A 12,856-nucleotide genomic window follows, 5' to 3' on the forward strand; every position below is an offset into this window, starting at 1 on the left:
TAACCTCTGATGTTGTTCCAGCGTATTGTGGGGGTACCAATGTTAAGGTCGGGTACGTTGCCCTCTCCCAGCCTCCCCCCTCGGGTCAGAGCCTCAAGTGCGCCCATCCCCCAGTCGGTGCGCACCCACCCCATTCCTAATGGAGGTGTATGCCCATCCCCTCCCCCCACCCGCCCGACACCCACCCGATGAAGGTGATTCCTCTGTGTCCACTTGGGTGTCCGTCGGTTCGTACCCATTTGCTGGTGAGCGCGAGCACGTGGTGCTCGTGTGTCCATTCTTGGGCTACCTGGCTTACTGGAACGGGTTCCAGCTCTGGCCAGGAGAACCACGAGAGGTGCCCTCTCACCGCTGCTCCTCCTAGCTGAATAGCACTCCGTGGTGTCCACGCGCCACATTTCATTTACGCACTCGTGGGTCGATGGGCACTCGGGTCGCTTCCAGGTCTTTGCGATTGTGACTTGTGCCCTGACTCTAACCCTAACCCTTACCCAGCCCCGTCTCCTCCTCGGCCCCTGCCTGACTGACTCCTTCCCGCCCGGCCTGTCACCTGTCACCGTCCTCTGCCCCTGCCTGACACGCTCCTCCCCGCCCGGGCCGTCACCGTCCTCGGCCCCTGCCTGACGGGGCTCCTCCGTCGCCTGGGCCTTCCAAGGGCTTGGTGTGGACGCTGGTTCCAGGACGCCCTCCCAGGAACCCGGTAGCAGGGCGGCCGCAGCGTCTCGCGCCACCCAACCGTCCGCCGGCCGGCGGCCGTCGCTAAGTGGCCTGCGGGGGACGTGCCCCCACTGTGGGGCGGGCGCCCAGCCTGGTGTCTTCTCTGAGGCCCCGTGGCTGCTTTTCCCCCCCGCAAGGGGAGAGCCGCGGAGGTGGGGACCGCCTCCTCGTGGGGACGTACACCCAGCTCTCCACGTCGGATTCCGGGGCTCTCTGTCCTGCCAGAAGGCCCAGCTGGCCTGCGGGTCCTTAGAGTGGCAAAAACATCCGAAAACTGAGATTGAGGGTCCGGTGGTTGTCTGCACTTTTGTGCTGGGCACCCCAGGGAGGCCCGGGGGCTGGCTGGACAACGCGGTCTGCTGGGCGGGGGGGGGGGGTTTGGAGGAGCAACTGATGCCCTTTGCACTTTGGGTAGCAAGTGTCTGAGGTGTCTCTGAGCCCTGCGCCATGTCGGGGGTGGGGGTGGGAGGTCGTGGGGGGGGTGGAGGAGCAGGAGGAGGAGGAGGAGGAGGAGGTGGGAAGGGCCGTGGCCTGCAGTCGTGTTCCCGGGGTGGCTTCTTCCACAGGCTGCTTGGCCTGGGCTCCCTGCACCTGGGCCTTTGGAGGACTGGCCCTGTGCTTGCCAACGCTTCCCCTGCAGGGACCCAGAGCTGGGAGGTTGCATCTCTCAGCCCTGGGTCGGGCAGAGCCCCAGCGGGCCATGCCCACAACCTCTCTCAGCACGGGTCCCCCAGAAGGCTCCTTTGGGACCAGGATTCTCTTGCGGGTGACTCTTTAAGGTCTGGCCCCTGGATGGAGGGGCACCAGGAGTAGAGGAGCAGGAAGGGGAAGGGGGTGGCCGTGCGAGGGGACACTTTGAGGCCAAGTCCCAGCTTCAGCCTGATCCTCCTGGGAACCCCGGGGTGTACGTCACACCTCCTGGTTGTCCCGCTCTGAGACAAGGAGCCGGGCTTCGCATTCCCCCAGCAGCCAGTCGTGGGCTGAGGACACCTGGGGCGTTGGGAACTCCCTGGCTTCTCCTTGGCTTAACATCTGGAGCTGCTTGTGAATCGTGCCGCCACACACACCCGAGTGCAGGTGTCTTCTGCACAGACTGCGGGCCTCGCTCTTCTGAATGCCGCTAGCTCGCCACCCACCCACGGGTGAACCTGGTCAGGGTACTTTCTCTCGGGGGCAGACTCTGATCCTGGCGGGCTACCGGTGTCTCTGTTTGCTCGTTTCTTTCTTCCATTTCGGGAAAGGCTTCCTTACTGGGTGTGGAAATCTCCTATGCCTTTCCTCGCCTATTCTGTCAGCTTTAAAATTCTCTTTCAGTTGCCACCCTCACAGATGGATTAGGAAACTCTTTCCGGTGCACTCATTAGTGAAATGACCTCAATGAAGCTGGAATCCAATATCTAATCGCCGATTTTTAGCGAGTCCACACGCCAGGGGGGTCGGGGTCCAATGCAGCCCCGGCCAGGCCCAGGCCCCTTGGACTGGGCCACAGGAGGACACAGAGGAGGGTCCCGGCCCCCACGGTCGCGTTGCCGGCAGTTCTCCAAGGGCTTGGGCGTTTTCCAGAGGTAGGAGATGGAGGGGACTGATTTCTTCAGCGCCCCACTAACCACGCCACCCCACCCATGGGACACATCCCAAGAGAGAGAGAGAGACGCCCCATACACTCGCTCCCCTCCCCCATGCGCTGTGCCCCAGCCCGGGCCCGGGGGAATAGGCGGCAGCCCACCCACAGGGTGGGGGGCGCAGCTGAAAGGGGTTGTCGGGGAGGGCGGCCCCTGCCTGGGGTCAAAGGGCGGGCGACCCGCGCGTGCGCAATCGGCGGCGGCGGCGGCGGCGGTGGCGGCCACGAGCTGGGGGTGGGCCAGGCGAGGAGAGGAAGGGGGCTGGAAGGTCTCCACCTTGGCGAGTCCAGCCGTGGAGGCGCATCTTGTGTGAGTGTGAGTGAGTGAGTGTGAGTGTGTGTGTGTGTGTGTGTGTGTGTGTGTATAGAGAGACAGCCCCCCACCCCGGCCCGCCGCTCCCTGCCCGCCCCGCCCCGCCCCGCCTGTCACCCCCGTCCCTCGGAGCCCGCCGGACCCGGCCGGTGAACTCAACAGGCCCGCCCGGTGCGGGTCAGCGCCGGCGCGGGGCCTGGGGCGGGAGGAGGCGGCGGGGAAGCGCAGAGAGGCTCGGCTTCTTGAGCGGGGCAGGGGCGCCCTCCGCCGTCTAGGGCCACACCACCCTGAACGCGCCCGATCTCGTCTGGTCTCGGAAGCTAAGCAGGGTCGGGCCTGGTTAGTACTTGGATGGGAGACCGCCTGGGAATACCGGGTGCCGTAGGCTTCTTTTTTTTTTTTTTTTTTTTTTGTTTTGCCTCTTGTTCTGTCCCCTCTCTGGGAGCGAGGCGGCGGCCCCGGGCGGGGGTCACCCCCACCCTCAGCGCCCGCCGCGGTGCCTGGCGCCCCAGCCCGCACCGTGGGGCCTCCTCTTGTCCCAAGCCGCGACACCGCCGTCACGCGGCAGCATGCGTGGCTTCTGGACTGTCAGGTCTCAGACCAAAGGTCTGCTCTGTGGGAACCGACACGCTGGAGGAAACCTTGAGAGTCTGAGAGGGGAGGGAGTTCCAGAAGAAGGCCAGGATGTCATTTTGAGGGAGTATGTGACCAGAACTCGTCCCGTTGCTTTTGGGGTTCTATGGGCTACACGTAGGAATCTTTGGTGGTGGCACCTGATGTTGGGGGATCCGGAGTCACACCCAGACCTGCTCCACAGGCCTCCTTTTACTTTTCTCTTCGGATTCATTATGTTTAAAAAGTGTCCCTTATCTCTATGATTGCATTTTCTTTTCTCTCTCTTTTCAAGCAGATGATGGGAGTCCAAGTATTAAGGTGACATGTGTTGCCCGTGCCCCCCTCCCCCCTGTGTTCTTATTCATTAACCTCTGATGTTGTTCCAGCGTATTGTGGGGGTACCAATGTTAAGGTCGGGTACGTTGCCCTCTCCCAGCCTCCCCCCTCGGGTCAGAGCCTCAAGTGCGCCCATCCCCCAGTCGGTGCGCACCCACCCCATTCCTAATGGAGGTGTATGCCCATCCCCTCCCCCCACCCGCCCGACACCCACCCGATGAAGGTGATTCCTCTGTGTCCACTTGGGTGTCCGTCGGTTCGTACCCATTTGCTGGTGAGCGCGAGCACGTGGTGCTCGTGTGTCCATTCTTGGGCTACCTGGCTTACTGGAACGGGTTCCAGCTCTGGCCAGGAGAACCACGAGAGGTGCCCTCTCACCGCTGCTCCTCCTAGCTGAATAGCACTCCGTGGTGTCCACGCGCCACATTTCATTTACGCACTCGTGGGTCGATGGGCACTCGGGTCGCTTCCAGGTCTTTGCGATTGTGACTTGTGCCCTGACTCTAACCCTAACCCTTACCCAGCCCCGTCTCCTCCTCGGCCCCTGCCTGACTGACTCCTTCCCGCCCGGCCTGTCACCTGTCACCGTCCTCTGCCCCTGCCTGACACGCTCCTCCCCGCCCGGGCCGTCACCGTCCTCGGCCCCTGCCTGACGGGGCTCCTCCGTCGCCTGGGCCTTCCAAGGGCTTGGTGTGGACGCTGGTTCCAGGACGCCCTCCCAGGAACCCGGTAGCAGGGCGGCCGCAGCGTCTCGCGCCACCCAACCGTCCGCCGGCCGGCGGCCGTCGCTAAGTGGCCTGCGGGGGACGTGCCCCCACTGTGGGGCGGGCGCCCAGCCTGGTGTCTTCTCTGAGGCCCCGTGGCTGCTTTTCCCCCCCGCAAGGGGAGAGCCGCGGAGGTGGGGACCGCCTCCTCGTGGGGACGTACACCCAGCTCTCCACGTCGGATTCCGGGGCTCTCTGTCCTGCCAGAAGGCCCAGCTGGCCTGCGGGTCCTTAGAGTGGCAAAAACATCCGAAAACTGAGATTGAGGGTCCGGTGGTTGTCTGCACTTTTGTGCTGGGCACCCCAGGGAGGCCCGGGGGCTGGCTGGACAACGCGGTCTGCTGGGCGGGGGGGGGGGGGGTTTGGAGGAGCAACTGATGCCCTTTGCACTTTGGGTAGCAAGTGTCTGAGGTGTCTCTGAGCCCTGCGCCATGTCGGGGGTGGGGGTGGGAGGTCGGGGGGGGGGTGGAGGAGCAGGAGGAGGAGGAGGAGGAGGAGGTGGGAAGGGCCGTGGCCTGCAGTCGTGTTCCCGGGGTGGCTTCTTCCACAGGCTGCTTGGCCTGGGCTCCCTGCACCTGGGCCTTTGGAGGACTGGCCCTGTGCTTGCCAACGCTTCCCCTGCAGGGACCCAGAGCTGGGAGGTTGCATCTCTCAGCCCTGGGTCGGGCAGAGCCCCAGCGGGCCATGCCCACAACCTCTCTCAGCACGGGTCCCCCAGAAGGCTCCTTTGGGACCAGGATTCTCTTGCGGGTGACTCTTTAAGGTCTGGCCCCTGGATGGAGGGGCACCAGGAGTAGAGGAGCAGGAAGGGGAAGGGGGTGGCCGTGCGAGGGGACACTTTGAGGCCAAGTCCCAGCTTCAGCCTGATCCTCCTGGGAACCCCGGGGTGTACGTCACACCTCCTGGTTGTCCCGCTCTGAGACAAGGAGCCGGGCTTCGCATTCCCCCAGCAGCCAGTCGTGGGCTGAGGACACCTGGGGCGTTGGGAACTCCCTGGCTTCTCCTTGGCTTAACATCTGGAGCTGCTTGTGAATCGTGCCGCCACACACACCCGAGTGCAGGTGTCTTCTGCACAGACTGCGGGCCTCGCTCTTCTGAATGCCGCTAGCTCGCCACCCACCCACGGGTGAACCTGGTCAGGGTACTTTCTCTCGGGGGCAGACTCTGATCCTGGCGGGCTACCGGTGTCTCTGTTTGCTCGTTTCTTTCTTCCATTTCGGGAAAGGCTTCCTTACTGGGTGTGGAAATCTCCTATGCCTTTCCTCGCCTATTCTGTCAGCTTTAAAATTCTCTTTCAGTTGCCACCCTCACAGATGGATTAGGAAACTCTTTCCGGTGCACTCATTAGTGAAATGACCTCAATGAAGCTGGAATCCAATATCTAATCGCCGATTTTTAGCGAGTCCACACGCCAGGGGGGTCGGGGTCCAATGCAGCCCCGGCCAGGCCCAGGCCCCTTGGACTGGGCCACAGGAGGACACAGAGGAGGGTCCCGGCCCCCACGGTCGCGTTGCCGGCAGTTCTCCAAGGGCTTGGGCGTTTTCCAGAGGTAGGAGATGGAGGGGACTGATTTCTTCAGCGCCCCACTAACCACGCCACCCCACCCATGGGACACATCCCAAGAGAGAGAGAGAGACGCCCCATACACTCGCTCCCCTCCCCCATGCGCTGTGCCCCAGCCCGGGCCCGGGGGAATAGGCGGCAGCCCACCCACAGGGTGGGGGGCGCAGCTGAAAGGGGTTGTCGGGGAGGGCGGCCCCTGCCTGGGGTCAAAGGGCGGGCGACCCGCGCGTGCGCAATCGGCGGCGGCGGCGGCGGCGGCGGCGGCGGCGGCGGCGGCGGGGGCGGCCACGAGCTGGGGGTGGGCCAGGCGAGGAGAGGAAGGGGGCTGGAAGGTCTCCACCTTGGCGAGTCCAGCCGTGGAGGCGCATCTTGTGTGAGTGTGAGTGAGTGAGTGTGAGTGTGTGTGTGTGTGTGTGTGTGTGTGTGTATAGAGAGACAGCCCCCCACCCCGGCCCGCCGCTCCCTGCCCGCCCCGCCCCGCCCCGCCTGTCACCCCCGTCCCTCGGAGCCCGCCGGACCCGGCCGGTGAACTCAACAGGCCCGCCCGGTGCGGGTCAGCGCCGGCGCGGGGCCTGGGGCGGGAGGAGGCGGCGGGGAAGCGCAGAGAGGCTCGGCTTCTTGAGCGGGGCAGGGGCGCCCTCCGCCGTCTAGGGCCACACCACCCTGAACGCGCCCGATCTCGTCTGGTCTCGGAAGCTAAGCAGGGTCGGGCCTGGTTAGTACTTGGATGGGAGACCGCCTGGGAATACCGGGTGCCGTAGGCTTCTTTTTTTTTTTTTTTTTTTTTTGTTTTGCCTCTTGTTCTGTCCCCTCTCTGGGAGCGAGGCGGCGGCCCCGGGCGGGGGTCACCCCCACCCTCAGCGCCCGCCGCGGTGCCTGGCGCCCCAGCCCGCACCGTGGGGCCTCCTCTTGTCCCAAGCCGCGACACCGCCGTCACGCGGCAGCATGCGTGGCTTCTGGACTGTCAGGTCTCAGACCAAAGGTCTGCTCTGTGGGAACCGACACGCTGGAGGAAACCTTGAGAGTCTGAGAGGGGAGGGAGTTCCAGAAGAAGGCCAGGATGTCATTTTGAGGGAGTATGTGACCAGAACTCGTCCCGTTGCTTTTGGGGTTCTATGGGCTACACGTAGGAATCTTTGGTGGTGGCACCTGATGTTGGGGGATCCGGAGTCACACCCAGACCTGCTCCACAGGCCTCCTTTTACTTTTCTCTTCGGATTCATTATGTTTAAAAAGTGTCCCTTATCTCTATGATTGCATTTTCTTTTCTCTCTCTTTTCAAGCAGATGATGGGAGTCCAAGTATTAAGGTGACATGTGTTGCCCGTGCCCCCCTCCCCCCTGTGTTCTTATTCATTAACCTCTGATGTTGTTCCAGCGTATTGTGGGGGTACCAATGTTAAGGTCGGGTACGTTGCCCTCTCCCAGCCTCCCCCCTCGGGTCAGAGCCTCAAGTGCGCCCATCCCCCAGTCGGTGCGCACCCACCCCATTCCTAATGGAGGTGTATGCCCATCCCCTCCCCCCACCCGCCCGACACCCACCCGATGAAGGTGATTCCTCTGTGTCCACTTGGGTGTCCGTCGGTTCGTACCCATTTGCTGGTGAGCGCGAGCACGTGGTGCTCGTGTGTCCATTCTTGGGCTACCTGGCTTACTGGAACGGGTTCCAGCTCTGGCCAGGAGAACCACGAGAGGTGCCCTCTCACCGCTGCTCCTCCTAGCTGAATAGCACTCCGTGGTGTCCACGCGCCACATTTCATTTACGCACTCGTGGGTCGATGGGCACTCGGGTCGCTTCCAGGTCTTTGCGATTGTGACTTGTGCCCTGACTCTAACCCTAACCCTTACCCAGCCCCGTCTCCTCCTCGGCCCCTGCCTGACTGACTCCTTCCCGCCCGGCCTGTCACCTGTCACCGTCCTCTGCCCCTGCCTGACACGCTCCTCCCCGCCCGGGCCGTCACCGTCCTCGGCCCCTGCCTGACGGGGCTCCTCCGTCGCCTGGGCCTTCCAAGGGCTTGGTGTGGACGCTGGTTCCAGGACGCCCTCCCAGGAACCCGGTAGCAGGGCGGCCGCAGCGTCTCGCGCCACCCAACCGTCCGCCGGCCGGCGGCCGTCGCTAAGTGGCCTGCGGGGGACGTGCCCCCACTGTGGGGCGGGCGCCCAGCCTGGTGTCTTCTCTGAGGCCCCGTGGCTGCTTTTCCCCCCCGCAAGGGGAGAGCCGCGGAGGTGGGGACCGCCTCCTCGTGGGGACGTACACCCAGCTCTCCACGTCGGATTCCGGGGCTCTCTGTCCTGCCAGAAGGCCCAGCTGGCCTGCGGGTCCTTAGAGTGGCAAAAACATCCGAAAACTGAGATTGAGGGTCCGGTGGTTGTCTGCACTTTTGTGCTGGGCACCCCAGGGAGGCCCGGGGGCTGGCTGGACAACGCGGTCTGCTGGGCGGGGGGGGGGGGTTTGGAGGAGCAACTGATGCCCTTTGCACTTTGGGTAGCAAGTGTCTGAGGTGTCTCTGAGCCCTGCGCCATGTCGGGGGTGGGGGTGGGAGGTCGTGGGGGGGGTGGAGGAGCAGGAGGAGGAGGAGGAGGAGGAGGTGGGAAGGGCCGTGGCCTGCAGTCGTGTTCCCGGGGTGGCTTCTTCCACAGGCTGCTTGGCCTGGGCTCCCTGCACCTGGGCCTTTGGAGGACTGGCCCTGTGCTTGCCAACGCTTCCCCTGCAGGGACCCAGAGCTGGGAGGTTGCATCTCTCAGCCCTGGGTCGGGCAGAGCCCCAGCGGGCCATGCCCACAACCTCTCTCAGCACGGGTCCCCCAGAAGGCTCCTTTGGGACCAGGATTCTCTTGCGGGTGACTCTTTAAGGTCTGGCCCCTGGATGGAGGGGTACCAGGAGTAGAGGAGCAGGAAGGGGAAGGGGGTGGCCGTGCGAGGGGACACTTTGAGGCCAAGTCCCAGCTTCAGCCTGATCCTCCTGGGAACCCCGGGGTGTACGTCACACCTCCTGGTTGTCCCGCTCTGAGACAAGGAGCCGGGCTTCGCATTCCCCCAGCAGCCAGTCGTGGGCTGAGGACACCTGGGGCGTTGGGAACTCCCTGGCTTCTCCTTGGCTTAACATCTGGAGCTGCTTGTGAATCGTGCCGCCACACACACCCGAGTGCAGGTGTCTTCTGCACAGACTGCGGGCCTCGCTCTTCTGAATGCCGCTAGCTCGCCACCCACCCACGGGTGAACCTGGTCAGGGTACTTTCTCTCGGGGGCAGACTCTGATCCTGGCGGGCTACCGGTGTCTCTGTTTGCTCGTTTCTTTCTTCCATTTCGGGAAAGGCTTCCTTACTGGGTGTGGAAATCTCCTATGCCTTTCCTCGCCTATTCTGTCAGCTTTAAAATTCTCTTTCAGTTGCCACCCTCACAGATGGATTAGGAAACTCTTTCCGGTGCACTCATTAGTGAAATGACCTCAATGAAGCTGGAATCCAATATCTAATCGCCGATTTTTAGCGAGTCCACACGCCAGGGGGGTCGGGGTCCAATGCAGCCCCGGCCAGGCCCAGGCCCCTTGGACTGGGCCACAGGAGGACACAGAGGAGGGTCCCGGCCCCCACGGTCGCGTTGCCGGCAGTTCTCCAAGGGCTTGGGCGTTTTCCAGAGGTAGGAGATGGAGGGGACTGATTTCTTCAGCGCCCCACTAACCACGCCACCCCACCCATGGGACACATCCCAAGAGAGAGAGAGAGACGCCCCATACACTCGCTCCCCTCCCCCATGCGCTGTGCCCCAGCCCGGGCCCGGGGGAATAGGCGGCAGCCCACCCACAGGGTGGGGGGCGCAGCTGAAAGGGGTTGTCGGGGAGGGCGGCCCCTGCCTGGGGTCAAAGGGCGGGCGACCCGCGCGTGCGCAATCGGCGGCGGCGGCGGCGGCGGTGGCGGCCACGAGCTGGGGGTGGGCCAGGCGAGGAGAGGAAGGGGGCTGGAAGGTCTCCACCTTGGCGAGTCCAGCCGTGGAGGCGCATCTTGTGTGAGTGTGAGTGAGTGAGTGTGAGTGTGTGTGTGTGTGTGTGTGTGTGTGTGTATAGAGAGACAGCCCCCCACCCCGGCCCGCCGCTCCCTGCCCGCCCCGCCCCGCCCCGCCTGTCACCCCCGTCCCTCGGAGCCCGCCGGACCCGGCCGGTGAACTCAACAGGCCCGCCCGGTGCGGGTCAGCGCCGGCGCGGGGCCTGGGGCGGGAGGAGGCGGCGGGGAAGCGCAGAGAGGCTCGGCTTCTTGAGCGGGGCAGGGGCGCCCTCCGCCGTCTAGGGCCACACCACCCTGAACGCGCCCGATCTCGTCTGGTCTCGGAAGCTAAGCAGGGTCGGGCCTGGTTAGTACTTGGATGGGAGACCGCCTGGGAATACCGGGTGCCGTAGGCTTCTTTTTTTTTTTTTTTTTTTTTTTGTTTTGCCTCTTGTTCTGTCCCCTCTCTGGGAGCGAGGCGGCGGCCCCGGGCGGGGGTCACCCCCACCCTCAGCGCCCGCCGCGGTGCCTGGCGCCCCAGCCCGCACCGTGGGGCCTCCTCTTGTCCCAAGCCGCGACACCGCCGTCACGCGGCAGCATGCGTGGCTTCTGGACTGTCAGGTCTCAGACCAAAGGTCTGCTCTGTGGGAACCGACACGCTGGAGGAAACCTTGAGAGTCTGAGAGGGGAGGGAGTTCCAGAAGAAGGCCAGGATGTCATTTTGAGGGAGTATGTGACCAGAACTCGTCCCGTTGCTTTTGGGGTTCTATGGGCTACACGTAGGAATCTTTGGTGGTGGCACCTGATGTTGGGGGATCCGGAGTCACACCCAGACCTGCTCCACAGGCCTCCTTTTACTTTTCTCTTCGGATTCATTATGTTTAAAAAGTGTCCCTTATCTCTATGATTGCATTTTCTTTTCTCTCTCTTTTCAAGCAGATGATGGGAGTCCAAGTATTAAGGTGACATGTGTTGCCCGTGCCCCCCTCCCCCCTGTGTTCTTATTCATTAACCTCTGATGTTGTTCCAGCGTATTGTGGGGGTACCAATGTTAAGGTCGGGTACGTTGCCCTCTCCCAGCCTCCCCCCTCGGGTCAGAGCCTCAAGTGCGCCCATCCCCCAGTCGGTGCGCACCCACCCCATTCCTAATGGAGGTGTATGCCCATCCCCTCCCCCCACCCGCCCGACACCCACCCGATGAAGGTGATTCCTCTGTGTCCACTTGGGTGTCCGTCGGTTCGTACCCATTTGCTGGTGAGCGCGAGCACGTGGTGCTCGTGTGTCCATTCTTGGGCTACCTGGCTTACTGGAACGGGTTCCAGCTCTGGCCAGGAGAACCACGAGAGGTGCCCTCTCACCGCTGCTCCTCCTAGCTGAATAGCACTCCGTGGTGTCCACGCGCCACATTTCATTTACGCACTCGTGGGTCGATGGGCACTCGGGTCGCTTCCAGGTCTTTGCGATTGTGACTTGTGCCCTGACTCTAACCCTAACCCTTACCCAGCCCCGTCTCCTCCTCGGCCCCTGCCTGACTGACTCCTTCCCGCCCGGCCTGTCACCTGTCACCGTCCTCTGCCCCTGCCTGACACGCTCCTCCCCGCCCGGGCCGTCACCGTCCTCGGCCCCTGCCTGACGGGGCTCCTCCGTCGCCTGGGCCTTCCAAGGGCTTGGTGTGGACGCTGGTTCCAGGACGCCCTCCCAGGAACCCGGTAGCAGGGCGGCCGCAGCGTCTCGCGCCACCCAACCGTCCGCCGGCCGGCGGCCGTCGCTAAGTGGCCTGCGGGGGACGTGCCCCCACTGTGGGGCGGGCGCCCAGCCTGGTGTCTTCTCTGAGGCCCCGTGGCTGCTTTTCCCCCCCGCAAGGGGAGAGCCGCGGAGGTGGGGACCGCCTCCTCGTGGGGACGTACACCCAGCTCTCCACGTCGGATTCCGGGGCTCTCTGTCCTGCCAGAAGGCCCAGCTGGCCTGCGGGTCCTTAGAGTGGCAAAAACATCCGAAAACTGAGATTGAGGGTCCGGTGGTTGTCTGCACTTTTGTGCTGGGCACCCCAGGGAGGCCCGGGGGCTGGCTGGACAACGCGGTCTGCTGGGCGGGGGGGGGGGTTTGGAGGAGCAACTGATGCCCTTTGCACTTTGGGTAGCAAGTGTCTGAGGTGTCTCTGAGCCCTGCGCCATGTCGGGGGTGGGGGTGGGAGGTCGGGGGGGGTGGAGGAGCAGGAGGAGGAGGAGGAGGAGGAGGTGGGAAGGGCCGTGGCCTGCAGTCGTGTTCCCGGGGTGGCTTCTTCCACAGGCTGCTTGGCCTGGGCTCCCTGCACCTGGGCCTTTGGAGGACTGGCCCTGTGCTTGCCAACGCTTCCCCTGCAGGGACCCAGAGCTGGGAGGTTGCATCTCTCAGCCCTGGGTCGGGCAGAGCCCCAGCGGGCCATGCCCACAACCTCTCTCAGCACGGGTCCCCCAGAAGGCTCCTTTGGGACCAGGATTCTCTTGCGGGTGACTCTTTAAGGTCTGGCCCCTGGATGGAGGGGCACCAGGAGTAGAGGAGCAGGAAGGGGAAGGGGGTGGCCGTGCGAGGGGACACTTTGAGGCCAAGTCCCAGCTTCAGCCTGATCCTCCTGGGAACCCCGGGGTGTACGTCACACCTCCTGGTTGTCCCGCTCTGAGACAAGGAGCCGGGCTTCGCATTCCCCCAGCAGCCAGTCGTGGGCTGAGGACACCTGGGGCGTTGGGAACTCCCTGGCTTCTCCTTGGCTTAACATCTGGAGCTGCTTGTGAATCGTGCCGCCACACACACCCGAGTGCAGGTGTCTTCTGCACAGACTGCGGGCCTCGCTCTTCTGAATGCCGCTAGCTCGCCACCCACCCACGGGTGAACCTGGTCAGGGTACTTTCTCTCGGGGGCAGACTCTGATCCTGGCGGGCTACCGGTGTCTCTGTTTGCTCGTTTCTTTC

General features: G+C 63.9%; 3 non-coding genes across 3 annotated transcripts; all 3 read left to right on the forward strand.

Annotated features, from left to right (window-relative positions):
• The first annotated feature begins 2,920 nt into the window (after positions 1-2,920).
• Positions 2,921-3,039, forward strand: LOC142868526 (5S ribosomal RNA). Its single transcript, XR_012917472.1, has one exon. It is a non-coding gene; the product is annotated as a 5S ribosomal RNA (ribosomal RNA).
• Positions 3,040-6,574: 3,535 nt separating this feature from the next.
• LOC142868547 (5S ribosomal RNA) lies at positions 6,575-6,693 on the forward strand. Its single transcript, XR_012917493.1, has one exon. It is a non-coding gene; the product is annotated as a 5S ribosomal RNA (ribosomal RNA).
• Positions 6,694-10,205: 3,512 nt separating this feature from the next.
• LOC142868558 (5S ribosomal RNA) lies at positions 10,206-10,324 on the forward strand. Its single transcript, XR_012917504.1, has one exon. It is a non-coding gene; the product is annotated as a 5S ribosomal RNA (ribosomal RNA).
• Positions 10,325-12,856: the final 2,532 nt, after the last annotated feature.

The sequence above is a fragment of the Microcebus murinus genome, unplaced genomic scaffold (genome assembly GCF_040939455.1).
Source record: "Microcebus murinus isolate Inina unplaced genomic scaffold, M.murinus_Inina_mat1.0 scaf034_hap2_Mmur4.0, whole genome shotgun sequence".
NCBI lineage: Eukaryota > Metazoa > Chordata > Mammalia > Primates > Cheirogaleidae > Microcebus > Microcebus murinus.